Here is a 15,927-nt window from a genome sequence, read left to right on the forward strand (position 1 = left end):
ATGGGTTAACCACTTTCAACCTGACATATCTATTTTAGGCATATATCATTATAGGCGTGTTACAATTAAAGTGTTCTAAATTAAAAAGTATATATATAAAAAAGGGGAAAAAATAGAGCGAGAAGTTTGTGAACTTATTTTCACAACTAAAATACAGAAATACAGGTACATGTACCAGTATCGGTTCAAATGTGAACGGTACCCAATCTGCATGAAAAACTATTTTAAGAGCTCTGCCAGGAGGAGCAAAATACGTAAGGTAAGACATTATTATGGCTCCTGAGTGTATTTAATGTAAGCAGTCAGCAGGGGGGCTAAATCACTGAGACATATCTTCCACGCACGCACGCACGCACGCACGCACGCACGCACGCACGCACGCACGCACGCACGCACGCACACACACACACACAGCATAAATTGAGTAGATATCTACACATTCGCGAACTGGAGTATTCGGAATCATGCATGCTCCATTGCACCGCAGCAATTGCCAGCACATAAACTGCCCCCAGTCATGCCACATCTACACAGCCTCAGCACTAATGCAGATACGGTATATCTTGTTTGGTTGCCGTTATCGAGTAACCTCCAATGTAGCTGGAAGGCATACTGTAAGTACCAAGCTTGTCAGGTTGTTCTAAGTCAGGAGATATATTTTTAGTATACAGAAATGCACATGTTAACATTCACTCACTTCCCTGGCGAGGCTGGAACTAGTTGTGTGTCAGGCTGCAGACAGCTTCTCTGGACGGCCCTGGAGCGTGTTACGGCCTCGTTCGTTTGAGAAAGCGTCACATTTATTTAAATTGTCACTTTTTAGAATGTCATTATCAGCTGCTTAAGCCCCATTTCAAGTGTGTTGTGCGATTGTGTCACATAGCAAAAATAGCCGATCTGCAAGTTCACGTGTCACATACTCACATCGCGACATGCACGTTGTGAGCTCGTAGAAGAGCCATTTTCGCCCAAAATACGGATGCCATGTTAAAAGTGATCCTGTACAAAAATCTTGTTCTTCGTTTGACTTTTAGTTTGCCATTTTAGCCCTGGAATGATTTGCCTCTAAGATGGAACCCATGCAGGTAGGTAATCGGTAATAGGTTTTCTTGTGATAACATTGTCACCCACTTTAAGTGCGAAGCCGTTTGCCTTAATGAGGTTTCTATTAGACCCAAAGAGAATGGATCTGCTAATATCCTGTATGAAATGCTAGATTGGACCACAAACCTCACACTGCACCATAAACCCGCAGAAACCTTTCCACTGAAGCCGACTCCAGGGAGGATGCTGAGCAATGGGGTTCATGCTAACGAAAGGGATTAAAATGTGAAAGGTATACGTCTGCCGCAACCTCACTTAGCTGATTAAGGTGCCAAGCAAGGCCTGCTATACAGCCCATCGAGGAGCTTATGACGGATTAAAAATAGCCATTGGGTAATTAACAGGGCCTGGCAAAATGGCCTGATCATCCCCCTTCTGTGTAGCACCGGTGAATAGACATGAAAACACAAACAAATCCATTACCATGATTTACGCAGCATTATTAAAACCAGCGGGACAATAATAGTCAAAGGCCAGCATTCCATCACGTTTAGAGCGCGGCGAGTAATGAGTTGTCATAAGCATGGAATCAGGTGGAGGATATTGCATCACCCAGGCCAACACTTTAAGAGGAGCTATAATTGCGGTGTTTACCATGCAGAGTGAGAAAAGTGAAAAGAGTGGAAAAAGAAAAATGAGAAAGAATGACATGGTGAGGCATTTTGTCTCTGGGCTTAGAGCACAGCAATGTGCTGACAATTAAATTCTCCTTGACCTTACCTTGGCATGAGTTGCGATGAAAATGGAGGGTCTACTGGTGGGTGTGATGTGGGAAGGGGGCACAGATGCACTCAACAAATTACCGCATGTTTTGACTACAGGGGGCTACAAAACACCCTGGCCAGCTGGTTAAAGCCTAGCGTGTGCAAACCGTCACGCGATAGTGTTTGCTTGTGGAAAATAGCTTATTCTCAGTCTAACGCAATCTGTTGCGTCTAAATTACATTCTCAACCAGTTAATACAGTCATTTATTCAACCTATCATTATTTCCTTTCTGCCTCATTTGGCTCACCCATCGACACTACTACCACCAACATCATTACGGATTGGAAACAACATATCACAGTACAAGCACCGGGGTCTAAAACAGGAACTTAATAAACAGGACAGCTTTCTGCCTAGACAGGAAGAGCACATCTAGACAACCTTGAGCAAACCAACATGGAGCGATCAAAGGGTGAGAGGACAACAGTGCATTTTGTGGCGTTGTGGATGGCTGCTTGTTTGACATCCATTGCATTTCCAGTTTGAGGACACCCAGAGCCAAATAAGGACAGTCATGACACAGCAACTTCTCCCCTCATGAGACAACCTTTTACTCATCACCTTTCTACCTCCTGTTTATTAACCCCCCCCCCCCCCCCCCCCCCCCCCCCTATTTTGAGCAGTGCTAAGGCTTAGCGGTGCTAAGGCTACCCCCTGGCTATGCGCGTCCCATAGCCAGGGATTCCACAAAATAACTCTTTGTTTTTTAAATATGAAATGTGAGCTTACCATAATCACAGTAATTCTTAATCATATTTCATCATATGCAAGGGCTTTTGGAAAGAATTGAGAGATTCCAGTCACTTTCAGTTACACTGCAGTGTCTTCGTTGACGCTCGTTAATGCATCAAGGAAGGCAAATATGTTTCTGCACTGTCAAATAGGTACATCTATTCTAAGATAGAACGATTTAGTTGAATAGCCGATAGTGATGTTTCACTATGAAATGTTCTTAATGAAAAAAACCTGTCAATCAAAGGATTGACAGGTTTTTAATACAAATCGTTCTAATGGCATCTATATGTAAGGTTGAATGCTTATCGGGTGATGCGAGGATGAGGGTGTACTTCTCCCCTCCAAGGCGTACCTGGGCCAAACGTTTGAGAAACTCCGGACTAGTCAACTTCATTAACACAAGTCGACACCTACCAGACCATGTTTATTTTATTTTATTTTATTTTTCTACATATTTTTATGTGTGTGCATGTGTAAAGTGTGTAACCAGGCATTGGGAGTTCTCAGCCATTAATAAACAAGCCCTTTGCAGCTTTGCCTCTGCCTCTGATGTGCCGAGGTCTCCGGGAGGAAGCTCTGTCCCAGTGATTGAACTGCACTGTGTCAGAAGTCAGAACAGGAGCTGCAAAATTTACCGTGTTGGATAAATGCTTCCAACATAATGTAGGCCTAATATTGTCCAACATTGCTGGTTACAATGGTAAATGGTAAAATGGTAAATGGTGCATTTATATAGCGCCTTTATCCAAGGCGCATTACATAGATTGTGCATTACATTCACCCATTCACACACACATTCATACACCACATGCAAGGTACCAACTAGCACATCGGGAGCAATTTGGGGTTCAGTGTCTTGCCCAAGGACACTTCGACATGTAGACAAGAGGAGCCGGGATTCGAACCGCCGACCCATGGATCATTGGACGACCTGCTCTACCTCCTGAGCCACAGTCGCCCGTGGAATCTATAATACTGTAGCAGTAAGACGCCCTGAGTGAGGCTCAACAAACGCTGCTGGAAAAGGAAGTGCAGCATCAACATAATTTAAAGCTTGTCAATGTATGGAGGCACACAGTGCTGTAAAATATCATAATAGATGGTTGTGTTGAGACTCTGGACATGACAAAACACAGTGATGATTTAGGCCATGTTATCTGCTATGGTGTTGATCCACTGACAGAGAAAACTTAATACTGGTTTCAACACAGCCATCTTTTTAGAGTACATTGTGCTTATTCAGTATGTTGACAAGCTTCATAGAGATGCTAATTTTCCTTTCCAGCTCGATTTGGCACCTGCCCACAGAGCCAAAACTACTAGTAACTGGTGTACTGGTGTAGGCCTACTGTATTACTGTGCTTAACTGACAAGCCAACTGGCCTGACCTGAACCCCACAGAGAATCTAGGTTGTATTGTCAAGAGGAAGGTGAGGGACATAAGACTGAACAATACAAATTAATTTACGGCCGTTATCAAAGCAAACCTGGGCTTCCATAACACGTCAACAGTGCCACTGGCTGATCACCTCCATGACACACCCCATTGATGAAATGATTTGTTCAAAAGTATCCCAGACCAAGTATTAACTGCCTACATAAAATATACTTTTGAGATGGTCGACATTTCTCGTTTAAAAGAATCATTTTTTTAGTGGTCTCGTAAAATATTCTAATTCATTGAGATAGGATTTTTTGATTTTCATGAGCTGTACGCCATAATCATCAAGATTAAAACAAAGAAAGGTTTTAAATACTTCACTTTATGCACAATTAATTGAGAATATATTATGAATGTTTCACTTTTTGAATTATATTACGGAAGAAAATGAACAAAATATTCTAATTACTTGAGATTACTTTCAATCACCTTTCTACCCACCCGGACAATAGATCAAGCAGCCCCGATCCATGCCACAACACCCCGGTCACGTGATCAACTTCAGCTTGCCTCTCCCCCTCCCCTCCCCTCCTGAAACAGGACAGGAGGGGCACTTTGTGTTTAGAGTATTCCTAATGGCGGCGTCTATGCCCTGTATACGATCGTAAACACTCCAGTCAGCCTGAATCTCCAGGATTCTCCAAACATCTGGATCGGAACCAAGAATCTAGCGTCGGTCAGGCTCCAATCATCTACCCCTAATTCCTCAAGGCAGGTTCTGCCAACAGCAGAATCTGTCAGCACCACTGTCCACTGACACGTAGTGTAGTTATTAGGAATAAAGAGGGTGAAATCAGCCCTCAGCTGCTTCTGATAGAAACACAGGGGGTTGGCCCATGCATCCAGCAAGCCCAACCAAGTAGTCACTTTGAGTGGCACCACACAAAGCCACGTGTACTGTATATTGGACATTACTAACAATTCCCAAAGGTTGACATAAAAGGTTGACATAAAAATAATGGCCGTAAGCGGGCTGGTGCGGACCACAGCGCAGCGTAAACTTCATGTTGATTTGCGAGGGTCTGGTTTTCATTGACTAGTAACAAGTAAGGAAGATATCATTGGCTCAAATGCGGAGGGGGGGCTATTCCATTGGCCTGTTAATGAAGCTAATGAAGCCATGGAGCTCTGTGAATGGTCAATAAATGAAGCCCGGAGCCCAAGAATGGTCAGTTAATGAAGCCCTCCTTCCGTCAGTAAAGTACTATAGACAAATAACAGTTTAAGTCTACACTAATTATCCATAATGTATAAATGATGGATAAGGGGTCAGGACAACGAGGCCTTTTCGTGGAGGGGTCAGAATAAAATTTGGACTTAAACTGTTATTCGTCTATAGATGTCTGTGAAGCCGGTCAGGGGCTGGGTAGAGCTGGCTCCTGGAATGCTTTTCCAGACACTAGTATTTTAACTCAACACTGAATAAAGACAGAGGCCCCCGGGAGGAAGTGGACTATAGAGGAGCCAAATCAAATTTAAAATAGTGGTGCCTCCAAAAAGCAGGTGGTGCCCGCAGAGGCCAAATATTAGTTTACAGAAGGGGTTCCCAGGTTTTTCACCCCCACGCTCCTCCTTTCTTTGGCGACCAGCACCAGCAGCACCCATCCTCTATCGTCTCATCCCCATTCTTCTTATTCTTGCCATCTGCTCCTCCCTTCCTTCCCTCTCCTCGCCAGGCATCGGCAGGGCGCTGACTGCCAGTCACAGTGGGGTGGCAGTGAACTAAAGAGCAAAGCTAAAGGTCAACTCATCCCCATTGTCACTCGACACTCTCCAGCCTCCCCTGGGGTCTCACGCACCAAGAGTCCGGAGACGCCCATCGATCCGGGTGTTATCGACCTCGTATTAGGTCCCTACCACCCCCAGAGTGTATATGGCCCTTAATCATCCGCTTCAGAGAATATTAGATTAGGAGGGGACTGAGCTGCTATCGGTGATTATAAGCAAATTAAAGAAGACCCAATTAAGGCTAACAAGTTCAATGGGAGGACATGCGCTTTGGAACAAATTGCGGTGAGGAATGAGGAATCAGCAAGTCCCCGCCACCGATCCATGCCAATTACCCTGAAGATGGTTATTGTTAGTATGTCATGGATTTGTTCCAATAGATTGTGTTCCTGCAAGAGACTGTCAAAACAGAGGAAACTGTAAATTAAGATGAGTCTGATGGTGGAGGCTCTATTGCACAGGTGTACTCATTAGGGAAGGTATATATAAACTGTTATTCCAAAGTACAAACATTACTAAAAATAGCTATGGGCTCTGCCACTCCCCTAAAAAAATGATTTCTGTTGCTTTTGTAGAACTAAGACTATTGTCTTTTTAGGACGGCCTTCACAGATCACAGCATACGCCATTTCCAAATGTCAGCCCATGTGCCTGACGCTCCTGTGCATAGACATAAATATGCAGATGCTGTGGCCACTATAGGGCTGTGTCAACATCGCTGACATATTAGCTGGGTCAGCTTATGCCATAAATTCAATGCAAGAAATATGCCTGCCTGAGTTGTATATAAATAAATACTAATCTTTGAATGTTTTATAACTAGGGATGTCCCAATCACGTTTTTTTGCTCCCGATCCGATTTTGAGACATTCCGATACCGTTCTTTCCCGATCCGAGCTTTATATTTATACTATACTATTATCACAATAGCAAATATCTTAATGTATGTCACAGTGGCAGCGGTGGCCGAACGGATAGCGGCGCGGTCTTGATACCGGAAGGTTCCTAGTTCGAATCAGCCGTCCGACACGTTAAAATTACCACCGCTGAAGTGCCCTTGAACAAGGCATTGAACCACTACGATGAAATGTGTTCTATGAGCAGGGCCTGGCTGGAAACAAGTTCTTGAGCTTAGCCCAGATACCCTGGGTAAATATAGATTTAATTTCATTTCATTTCATTACAGTGTAGTCTGTTGTGTTGCCTTTCAATTATTGAAAGGGAAAATTTGACTATACTTTTATCATTGTGTTTTTTCTTTCTATGAAAGCATGGAATCATAGCAAAATAATGATGTATTGGTTAATTAGAGTGAATACAGTTCTACAGCTTATAGAACTGTATTCTCATTCAGAGAGAGTACTACAGACACCTATGCCATCATAGCGGGGGTTGCATTTCCTTAATTGTTTTCATCGTAGATCGTTTTTCACGCCTCCGAGTGTGACTAGTCTTTGTTTGATGATCTCTGACTGGGATCAGAAGGAAAACAACTAGCATAAACACAACAGTTTTTACAAAATCTCATTGCTTATACATCTTTCTTTGAGATTTACATTAGACAATTACAAATCCGATCTTTTCTCCCCGATTCCGATCTTTTGAAAATCATGAGATCGGAGCCGATTTCCGATCATCCGATCCGATCAGGACAACCCTATTTATAACCATCACTGTTACTATTTACATCATTCAAAGTGTTATGTATGTAATGCCACATTTTTATTTAACTGAGTATATAACTATATAACAAAAAGTTAGAATATGGAGATAAGAGGTTTCCACCCGACAGCAACAAGATATACTGTGTGTGTGTGTGTGTGTGTGTGTGTGTGTGTGTGTGTGTGTGTGTGTGTGTGTGTGTGTAGGTGTGTGTGCGCGTGTGTGCATGCGTGCGTGCGTGCGTGCGTGCGTGCGTGCGTGCGTGCGTGCGTGCGTGCGTGCGTGAGAGAGATAGTGTAGGTCAGTCACTTGCGTAGCACAACTGATGGTTACACACAATTACGGGTATAGCGCAATTATGGTTAGCTATAACTGTGTGCAAAATCGCTGCATTTGCCAGGAATTGTTTGACCTATATATATTCTATATTTATACAGTTGGCTGTAACCAACAGTTGAGGACAATTAAGACAGTATTACTGTATTTAATATGTATATGCAGTTCAGGGGTGAAACCATGGTATAGAGGAAAAAGCTCACGGAGCTTCTTTTCACTATTTCTTTTTTAATGTTTGGAATTTTGCCTACACAAAATAAGTAGTTAGGCAAGCTCGCCTTTGACCTGATTATTGACTATTACAAAACTATTTCACTTCGTCCATCATTTATTCATTTTCAATACGTGCTACACATGTTCCCCGCTGTGAATTCTTTCTGTTAACGTAGAAACAAAATGAATACAGATGAGGCGTGCTTTGCGAGCCTGCAGGGTATTCTAAATAGAGAAGCAATATGGAAAAGGAACGCTAACCACCTGTCAACAGCTAATAATGTGAAGAACTACAAACTAAATTGTAGTTGAAATACCTTGTTGCTTTGACTTTCCCAACAGCTGTTCAATATTTTGAGACAATCCAGAAAAGAAAGTGCTTAACCCATTTTGGGCGGGAACCCCTTTTGGTGTTAGCATTATGTTATGCTTTAGCTATTGAAAAATAGCAGATCTACAAGCTCATAGCGCGCCACCGAGTGGCGCGCTACGAGCTTGTAGGTCTGCTATTTTTGAAAAATCGAAGAGCGACTGACATAGAAACATAGATTTTTCAGAAAACTGTCAGGATGTAGAAGACATTTTTAGAATCTGATCTCAGGTCAAAAGTGCTTAAGTTTTCCTTTTTTGTTGTTCTCTTATTGGCCCATTGTGAAGAGAGGTCATCATAGTTCAGGCCAATATTGTAGCCAGCATGCTTTTCAGAGATAAAACAATAATATTCAAAGCTCATCACTACTGCAATGAAGGTCAGGAAATAAAGACATTTCTTTTTTATTTTATTTTATATTTTCTATGGAGGGACAGACAGTAGGCTAACAGGAAATGGGGAGAGAGATGGGGGGAAGACATGCAGTAAAGGCCATCGGGATCGGGAGTCGAACCCGTGGCACACTGCCAGACTGGATTACCAGCCAAGGTGCCTGGACCACTGAGCCATGGCCCAGGCATAAAGACATTTCTAGGCCCCAACCACAAGGTGTTCTCATGGGAAAGAAACAGTAGAACAAATATAAACCGTCAGGCAGGTGTTCAGAATTAAGCAGAGATTGACTGTCATTATAATGTTGCATGTTTTACAGACAAAGCCCTCATTGTAACTCTCCTGTGTTTCACTCTTAACTTCTGTCACTCCTATCCTGAATTCCCTCCCGGGGATCAATAAAGAAGGCTATTTCCATGCATTCATTACGGCTGGAGGTGGTTCTGCATGCATGCATAGTTGCATACATACAAACCCTAAAGTAGCCAAGACATTTAACCCATTTTGACCTGAGATCAGATTCTAAAAATGTCTTCTACATCCTGACAGTTTTCTGAAAAAGCTATGTTTCTATTTCAGTCGTTCTTTGATTTTTCAAAAATAGCAGACCTACAAGCTCGTAGCGCGCCACTCGGTGGCGCGCTATGAGCTTGTAGATCTGCTATTTTTCAATGGCTAATGCTAACACCAAAATGGGTTCCCGCCACAAAATGGGTTAAAGTTCTTTGACACATAAAGTAGAAGAATTCCTGAACAGTGCTATGCTCTGCAACTCTCAACAACCCTGAAGGTCACAGGTGTGATGTGAAATAAAAGATGTATTAGGGACTGTGGAAATGACGATAACTGAATGAAAGGGACCCAACTAGAGTATCAAAAAGGAATTTTAGCACTCGCTTCTCTGATGAGCTATGAAAAGCAGTCTGCTCTGAAACTGATGGTATACGTGCTGAGAATAAAGGCCAGAAATATACTTTAAAATCTCAATGAATAGATTACAAGTAAATTACAATGTTAATTTCATGTTTTGGTGTTGTACTACTAACACATTTCAAATATACAACTAAATGACTTTTCCCATGCAGCCTAAGTTCATATTTCATCATGAATCTCCGTGTTATGCTTTGAGGCTTTGGTTTGGGATTTGAGAGCAGACAAAAGTGAAATATAGACAATACATTTTCAGAGACCTGTAGCTGAGGAGGAATGTGTGAATTTCAGTTGCAGTGTTGGTTACTCAGTGAACCAAACACAAAATATAATTAGTTCCTGTTGCTATTTGAAGACATTTCATAAAACAAACGGTTTGAGATTGTGAATATTGGTGCAGAACTTTTGCTTAATTCTCAAATGATTTCCTGACATAGGCTATAGAGATCATTATCAGTCACGCTGTGTGCTAACTCAATGCTTCCACCTAGCTTTTCAACCACAGAAGACACCTTGTTTCTCCACCAAGTAGGGCTTGCAATGCATACTGCACAGGTTGGGCACACACACACGCGCATGCACACGCACACACACACACAAGCCCCATATCTCCCAGAGAAAGAATGATTATAATGATCGCTCGTTGTATGTTTATAACCCGTCAGGTTGACGAAATAGGCTACACAACGGGAAATGGCCAAAGCCCATGAAGGAATACAATATAATTAAAGTCTACCCCAATGAACATACAGTAAAGGAGCGCGTGCACAACGCCCTTTAGCGACTGAGCAAAAATAATGCAAGAGTCCCTATTGGGGCCCCGCGGCCCCGAGTAATGAAACAAAAGGCCAATCGATTCCAAAAATGATTCCATCGAGTAGCACTTACCTTCTTGCACAGCCTGGAAGGGGTTATTAGGCTCAATCAGTTTTACCGAGTGGGTGATTTTCTCGCTCTGCAGAATGTCATCGTTCAGACTTAGGTCTGATATGGCAAGCTGGAAAATTTCGTCATCCTTCGAGCCGTTATCCTCGAATATGGCACCTGTCGAACACAGAGATTATTACTTAACTGCATGGCGAAGAAACCAAAAAAAGCGAGGTGTGTTTAATAACTCTTAATATGTTCGGTTAACCTTGGCCTTGGCCTACCAGCTACCAGCTGGGATATTACTAGGCCTAATGGCCAAAGTCAAAGTGAAAGACTGCCTTAATTAGGCAGCAATTTGGCCTATTCTTTCTATTATTCACCGCTTAGATTCACGACTGAAGTTGTGCAACATATGTGCGCATTGACGCGCGTAAGCGGTGGCCTTTTACAAAGTTTCAGCACCATGGTCAGCGACAAAACAGCAGCTATTGTGCAGGAATACCAACGAACTCGCCTCAAAGCACTGCTCATCGGGACTCATTTACGCACACATTTGGCACTGGAGTGTTAGACTACTTTAAAATAGCCTGTGAGATCGTCAAGTATAGTCACACTGGAGGCCCCGTTTGGTCGATTCTACTGGCGGCCTCTCTCTTTCCCTTTATGAGTAAGTCTGTGTGTGTGTGTGTGTGTGTGTGTGTGTGTGTGTGTGTGTGTGTGTGTGTGTGTGTGTGTGTGTGTGTGTGTGTGTGTGTGTGTGTGTGTGTGTGTGTGTGCGTGTGTGTCGAGATGACAAAATCTTCTTCGGGTGGCAGCCAGGCCCTTATTCAAAAAAAGTTTGTTGAACCATAATGGAGGTCGCTCTCATTATAGGAAGCACCAGCCAGTATTATCTGGATGAAGTCCCGCTGCTGTATTGGCTCGTGATTGAGATCCTGCTGCTGCGTGCCAGGCTGTTGCGGTAAACTGTGCAGTACAGCAACAATGTGCTTGCAAAGACCGTGACACATTTGATAAGAATCGCATTGACATCTGCTATGTGTGACTGAAACGCCACGAATTAGCTCCTGTGCGTCAACCAAGAAGACTCCACAGCTATAGTGACTTGTTGTATGCAATTATATAGTCGTGTGTGTGTGTGTGTGTGTGCGTGCGTGCGTGTGTGTGTGTGTGTGTGTGTGTGTGTGTGAATGCGCACAGTATATGTGCGCGCGCATGCATGCATGTGTGTCGGTGGATCGGTCATCAATTTCATTACCCGTGAAATTTTAAATGGCCATATTCTAATCCTATAGAAAGGGGCTAAACTGCTTCCCCTAATTCAAAATGCAATGAAAATACCCAGATTTCGGAGTCTCGTTGTGTAATGACGGGTCTAAACGAATCAATATACACCTCTGAAAATGTCAGTGCTGGTCAGAAGTTTGGACACAAAAGGGCACTATATGCGTTTGCATCTCTAACGAAACCCCCATTGACGTTCCCTCTATGCTGTTATTGACATTGCGGTCACGTTCTGGTGAAAGTTGAGGCTTGCGGGTAAGGAAATGGGGTAGGTTGCTTTAGCAAAGCTTCGGCCATTTCTCTGTAGGACATTAATTTCGCCGTTGCTTCAACAAAATTAGTTATTAATTACACATTATTAGTGCATTGGTTACAGGGCATCGGCGGCTAAAATTGCTACTGCAAGTGCCTTCACTGAATAACACGAACATGTCAAAAATATGTTTATTGTACTGAGCACGAACTTTATAATTCATTTACGAGTTAAAATAATATACGCAATGGGGTGCAAACGGAATAGTCAATTTAACCCTCCCCTATACCAACAAAATCCACCGGGCGACGCATAATGCGCCTTATAGCGCATGCATTCCCGCATGCTTTGCCTTTTCACTTGTCTGTGCTAAAAGGCGCAGATAATGTAGGACCCTTACCAATGTGTATGATGGAGTCCGCTCTGGCAGAATGGCATTGCAGTATCCACAGGGAAACACAGATCAACAGCAACTCCATCGCAGGATTTCGGCGAAACAGCTCATCCAAGCTCTCGCTCGGCTGTCCTACTATCCAAATGGAGCACCACCAGAAGCTGAGCAAACCCCGGCGAATCTAAATCAGCCTTTGAGAAAGCCTTAAAACCGCAAGATAGCCTACGTAAAAAGTAGCAACAGTGATTTGAGAAGCGGAAAACAACCGTATTGGACAGTAAGGCGGAATCAAAATAGAGGCAGAACCGTTGGGGACCCGAGGTTCGGTTCAGAACAGACAGGTAGCCCAGTGAACGTCTCCTCTTTCCTGCGCTCAGAGTCTAAAGCACGGCAAGCAGCAGAAATGGGGAGGAGGGACACCCCCTAACTACAGAGAGGCAGAGAGGGAGAGAGAGAGAGAGAGAGGGAGAGACGTCCACATACACACTGGCTCAGTCCTGTCTCCACCACGTGACTGCAGAGACTTGACTCGGCTGCTGTCCCGGCAAGCTGGGGAGAAATGGAGTGTGTTCTGGCTGAGAAAGACGCGAGGAGAGCTGATAAACTAAATATGCTTGGGAAAAGCCTTCATAGCCTTGCCTATACAGAGAGGAACAGACCATGGACAGCTACACAGGCATGCAACCCACACACACCCTGTAAAAAAAAGATATCGACGGCCGCAGTGTAAAAAAAAAGGCTACTTTTTGAGAAGTTTTGTATTTTTGCGCAACATGTGTGAGAGAGGTCGAGTCACATTTTCTCTTCTGCAACGGCAGCGAAGTGCAACGGACGTGCTGGAGGAACGGCTTTCCCTGACCTGTTGGTTCGCGAGGGGTGATGGATGACGGACAGCAAGCCTGGCTGAACGCCCGATTGAACATAACATTGGATGAGACTGAAACGAGAGATTTGAGTGGAATAAGGCAAACGCATGTAGCCTATAATATTGATCCATCGATGATGTCCGTATTTCGACTCGCTCAATTAATTGATTGATCCCTTTGCAGAATGCTGAACAAGCGAATTGGTGTAAATCATTTCTGTGTTTAGACTGCTATACTAATTGTCGGGCAATTTTGTCGGTAGGCTAGGCTATCGTTGTGCTGAAATAGCGTGCAGGGTGCCAATTATGATAGACTGCTCCCAATGCCGCTGAATCCAGTTGTATACGCCTATACCATCAACGTCTCAACAACTATAACCTATAGAGAAATAAAGCTCGTGGGAAAGAGGAAGACATGACAGGCATAATCTTACAATTAAAGGATATTTCTCGTGACTGCCAATAAGCGGAAATATCTCTTAATTGTTTGGTTAGGTCTGTCAGGGGCGCAAACTTTCAGCACCACGGCGAAAGTGGACAGCAGTCTCAGAACTATACCAAGAAGTCCAAGGCAAGAGACCTGCAACAAGGACACAGCTGTGCAGGCTATACGCAGCCAGGGGAATTGTATAGTCTACGACGACTGACAATTTCAACATAAACTGTCTTTGACGACATGGACAGGCGACCACGGATGTGAAACTGTTGCACATACGACTGGAAATGGGACTATGTGTGATTTCCTCGCATGCACGAAGGAACTGTTATAATCCATGACTGCAAAGAGAGATAATATATAGGGCCTTATCAACTATTTGCTTTCAATGTCAGTGAAATTGTGTGTGTGTGTGTTGTGTGTGTGTGTGTGTGTGTGTGTGTGTGTGTGTGCGCGCGCGCGCGCGTGCCCGCGTGCGTGCGTGTATTTATTTATTTATCAACTAAATTAAATAACCCATTTATCTAAAATTCGCATCCCATCACACCTTCCATTTAAAAGTTCCAACCATATGAATCATCATGCTATAATTTGAGCAGAAAGAAACATCCATGTATAGTAGAATCATAGTTCACATACCACCCCTACTGGACACCTGTAGATATTGCGCCTGTTTTGCTCATAGTTCAGTTGCGATACAGAAAATCAAACATCACATTGCCCATAATAATGCAAATTATACGCTGATAAAGTTTATAAAGTTTTGCAGATTGACCGTCCTGATGGTAACAGTTTTAACTATATATGTTGGCGAAATTTCAACCTTTTTGCAGGTGTGTATTGACTTTAAACACAAAGTCAAATATACGGAAAAACTTGTAATTTATCTTTAAACAATATATTCTTAATAGCTTCAGTTTTCTATATATTGTATGTTGACAACAAAGTTAAAATTTATAATAAAGCCAATTTACTATGTGGGTCAAATTATTTATTGATACGCTCAATAGAATAGGCCAATTACAAACCAACACTTTGCAGTATTATGCGTGTCTTAAATACCAGGTCTTATGACTTAACTTAAGACCTGGAGGCGTGGTCAATGCTGTTTGGCCACTCAGAATAGCCAAATGGCATTGATCACGCCTCCAGGTCTTAAGTTAAGTAATAAGACCTGGTACTTAAGACATGCATAATACTGCCCTCGGTCTTATAACCATGCCGCTTTTAATATAGTATTAAGAGGAGCCTTGAATTCTTAGGAATACTGTTAGATTATGGAAGCATTATTATTTGAACCCAGTTTCCTGTGCTGTAAGTTTTACAATTGAGACTATTATAGCCTGCCTGCTTGCTCAGGGGATGAATTGAATCTTGGCCATCAGGTCAACATTTGTGGCAGATCCTGTCAATAGAAGAGCAGGGAGACCAAATACAACCAGCCCAATTGTATAATTTATATTGTATTACTATACCAGGGGTGGGCAACTGGCGGCCCGGGGGCCACATGCGGCCCCCACCTTCACTTAATGTGGCCCTCAGGTTAATGTCAGAACACTGATATAATATTGGTTTCAGCTGTTTACAATTCCACAACATGCAAACATGACCTGCTTTAATTACTTGAGTCTAAATTAGTAGCTCATTGCTCAACACAAGTATAATTAAAGGCATTTGAAATTACATAAAAATGTAAATTTTCAGGATTCCAATTCAAAAAGAGATTTCAATTTGAATATAGCAAAAATAGCCGATCTACAAGCTCAAAACGCGCGACGCGTTTTGAGCTTGTAGATCGGCTATTTTTGCTACGACAGTAATGGCCCAAGGGAGTGAGTGTGGAAATATAGTGGCCCTCTCCATCGTCAAAGTTGCCCACCCCTGTACTATACCATGGAGATTGGACAAAATATATATTGATTTTTTTATTTCCTTTAGAGGATATAGCCCCTTGAGATGTATCATCTCGTTTTAGAGGGGGTCCTCGGGCACAACACAATGAATACAGTATATAGACAAAACAATACATTAAACATGTCGACACAGAACAATACACTTACAACATCAACAAAACATAGAGGCTCTCCAAACCACTCAAACACTACATCAAGACCAGAAGCAACTGCACTGAAACACCTAACAAAATA

General features: G+C 42.8%; 1 protein-coding gene across 1 annotated transcript in view; it reads right to left on the reverse strand.

Moving 5' to 3' along the window:
- The window catches only part of grid1a (glutamate receptor, ionotropic, delta 1a), a 455,767-nt gene extending 445,079 nt beyond the window's left edge, over positions 1 to 10,688 (reverse strand). Inside the window, 1 exon segment of the mRNA XM_079513136.1 lies at positions 10,567 to 10,688. The gene's annotated coding sequence lies outside the window, so the exon portion shown is untranslated.
- Positions 10,689 to 15,927: the final 5,239 nt, after the last annotated feature.

Source organism: Electrona antarctica (genome assembly GCF_951216825.1).
Source record: "Electrona antarctica genome assembly, chromosome: 10".
NCBI classification, from domain to species: domain Eukaryota; kingdom Metazoa; phylum Chordata; class Actinopteri; order Myctophiformes; family Myctophidae; genus Electrona; species Electrona antarctica.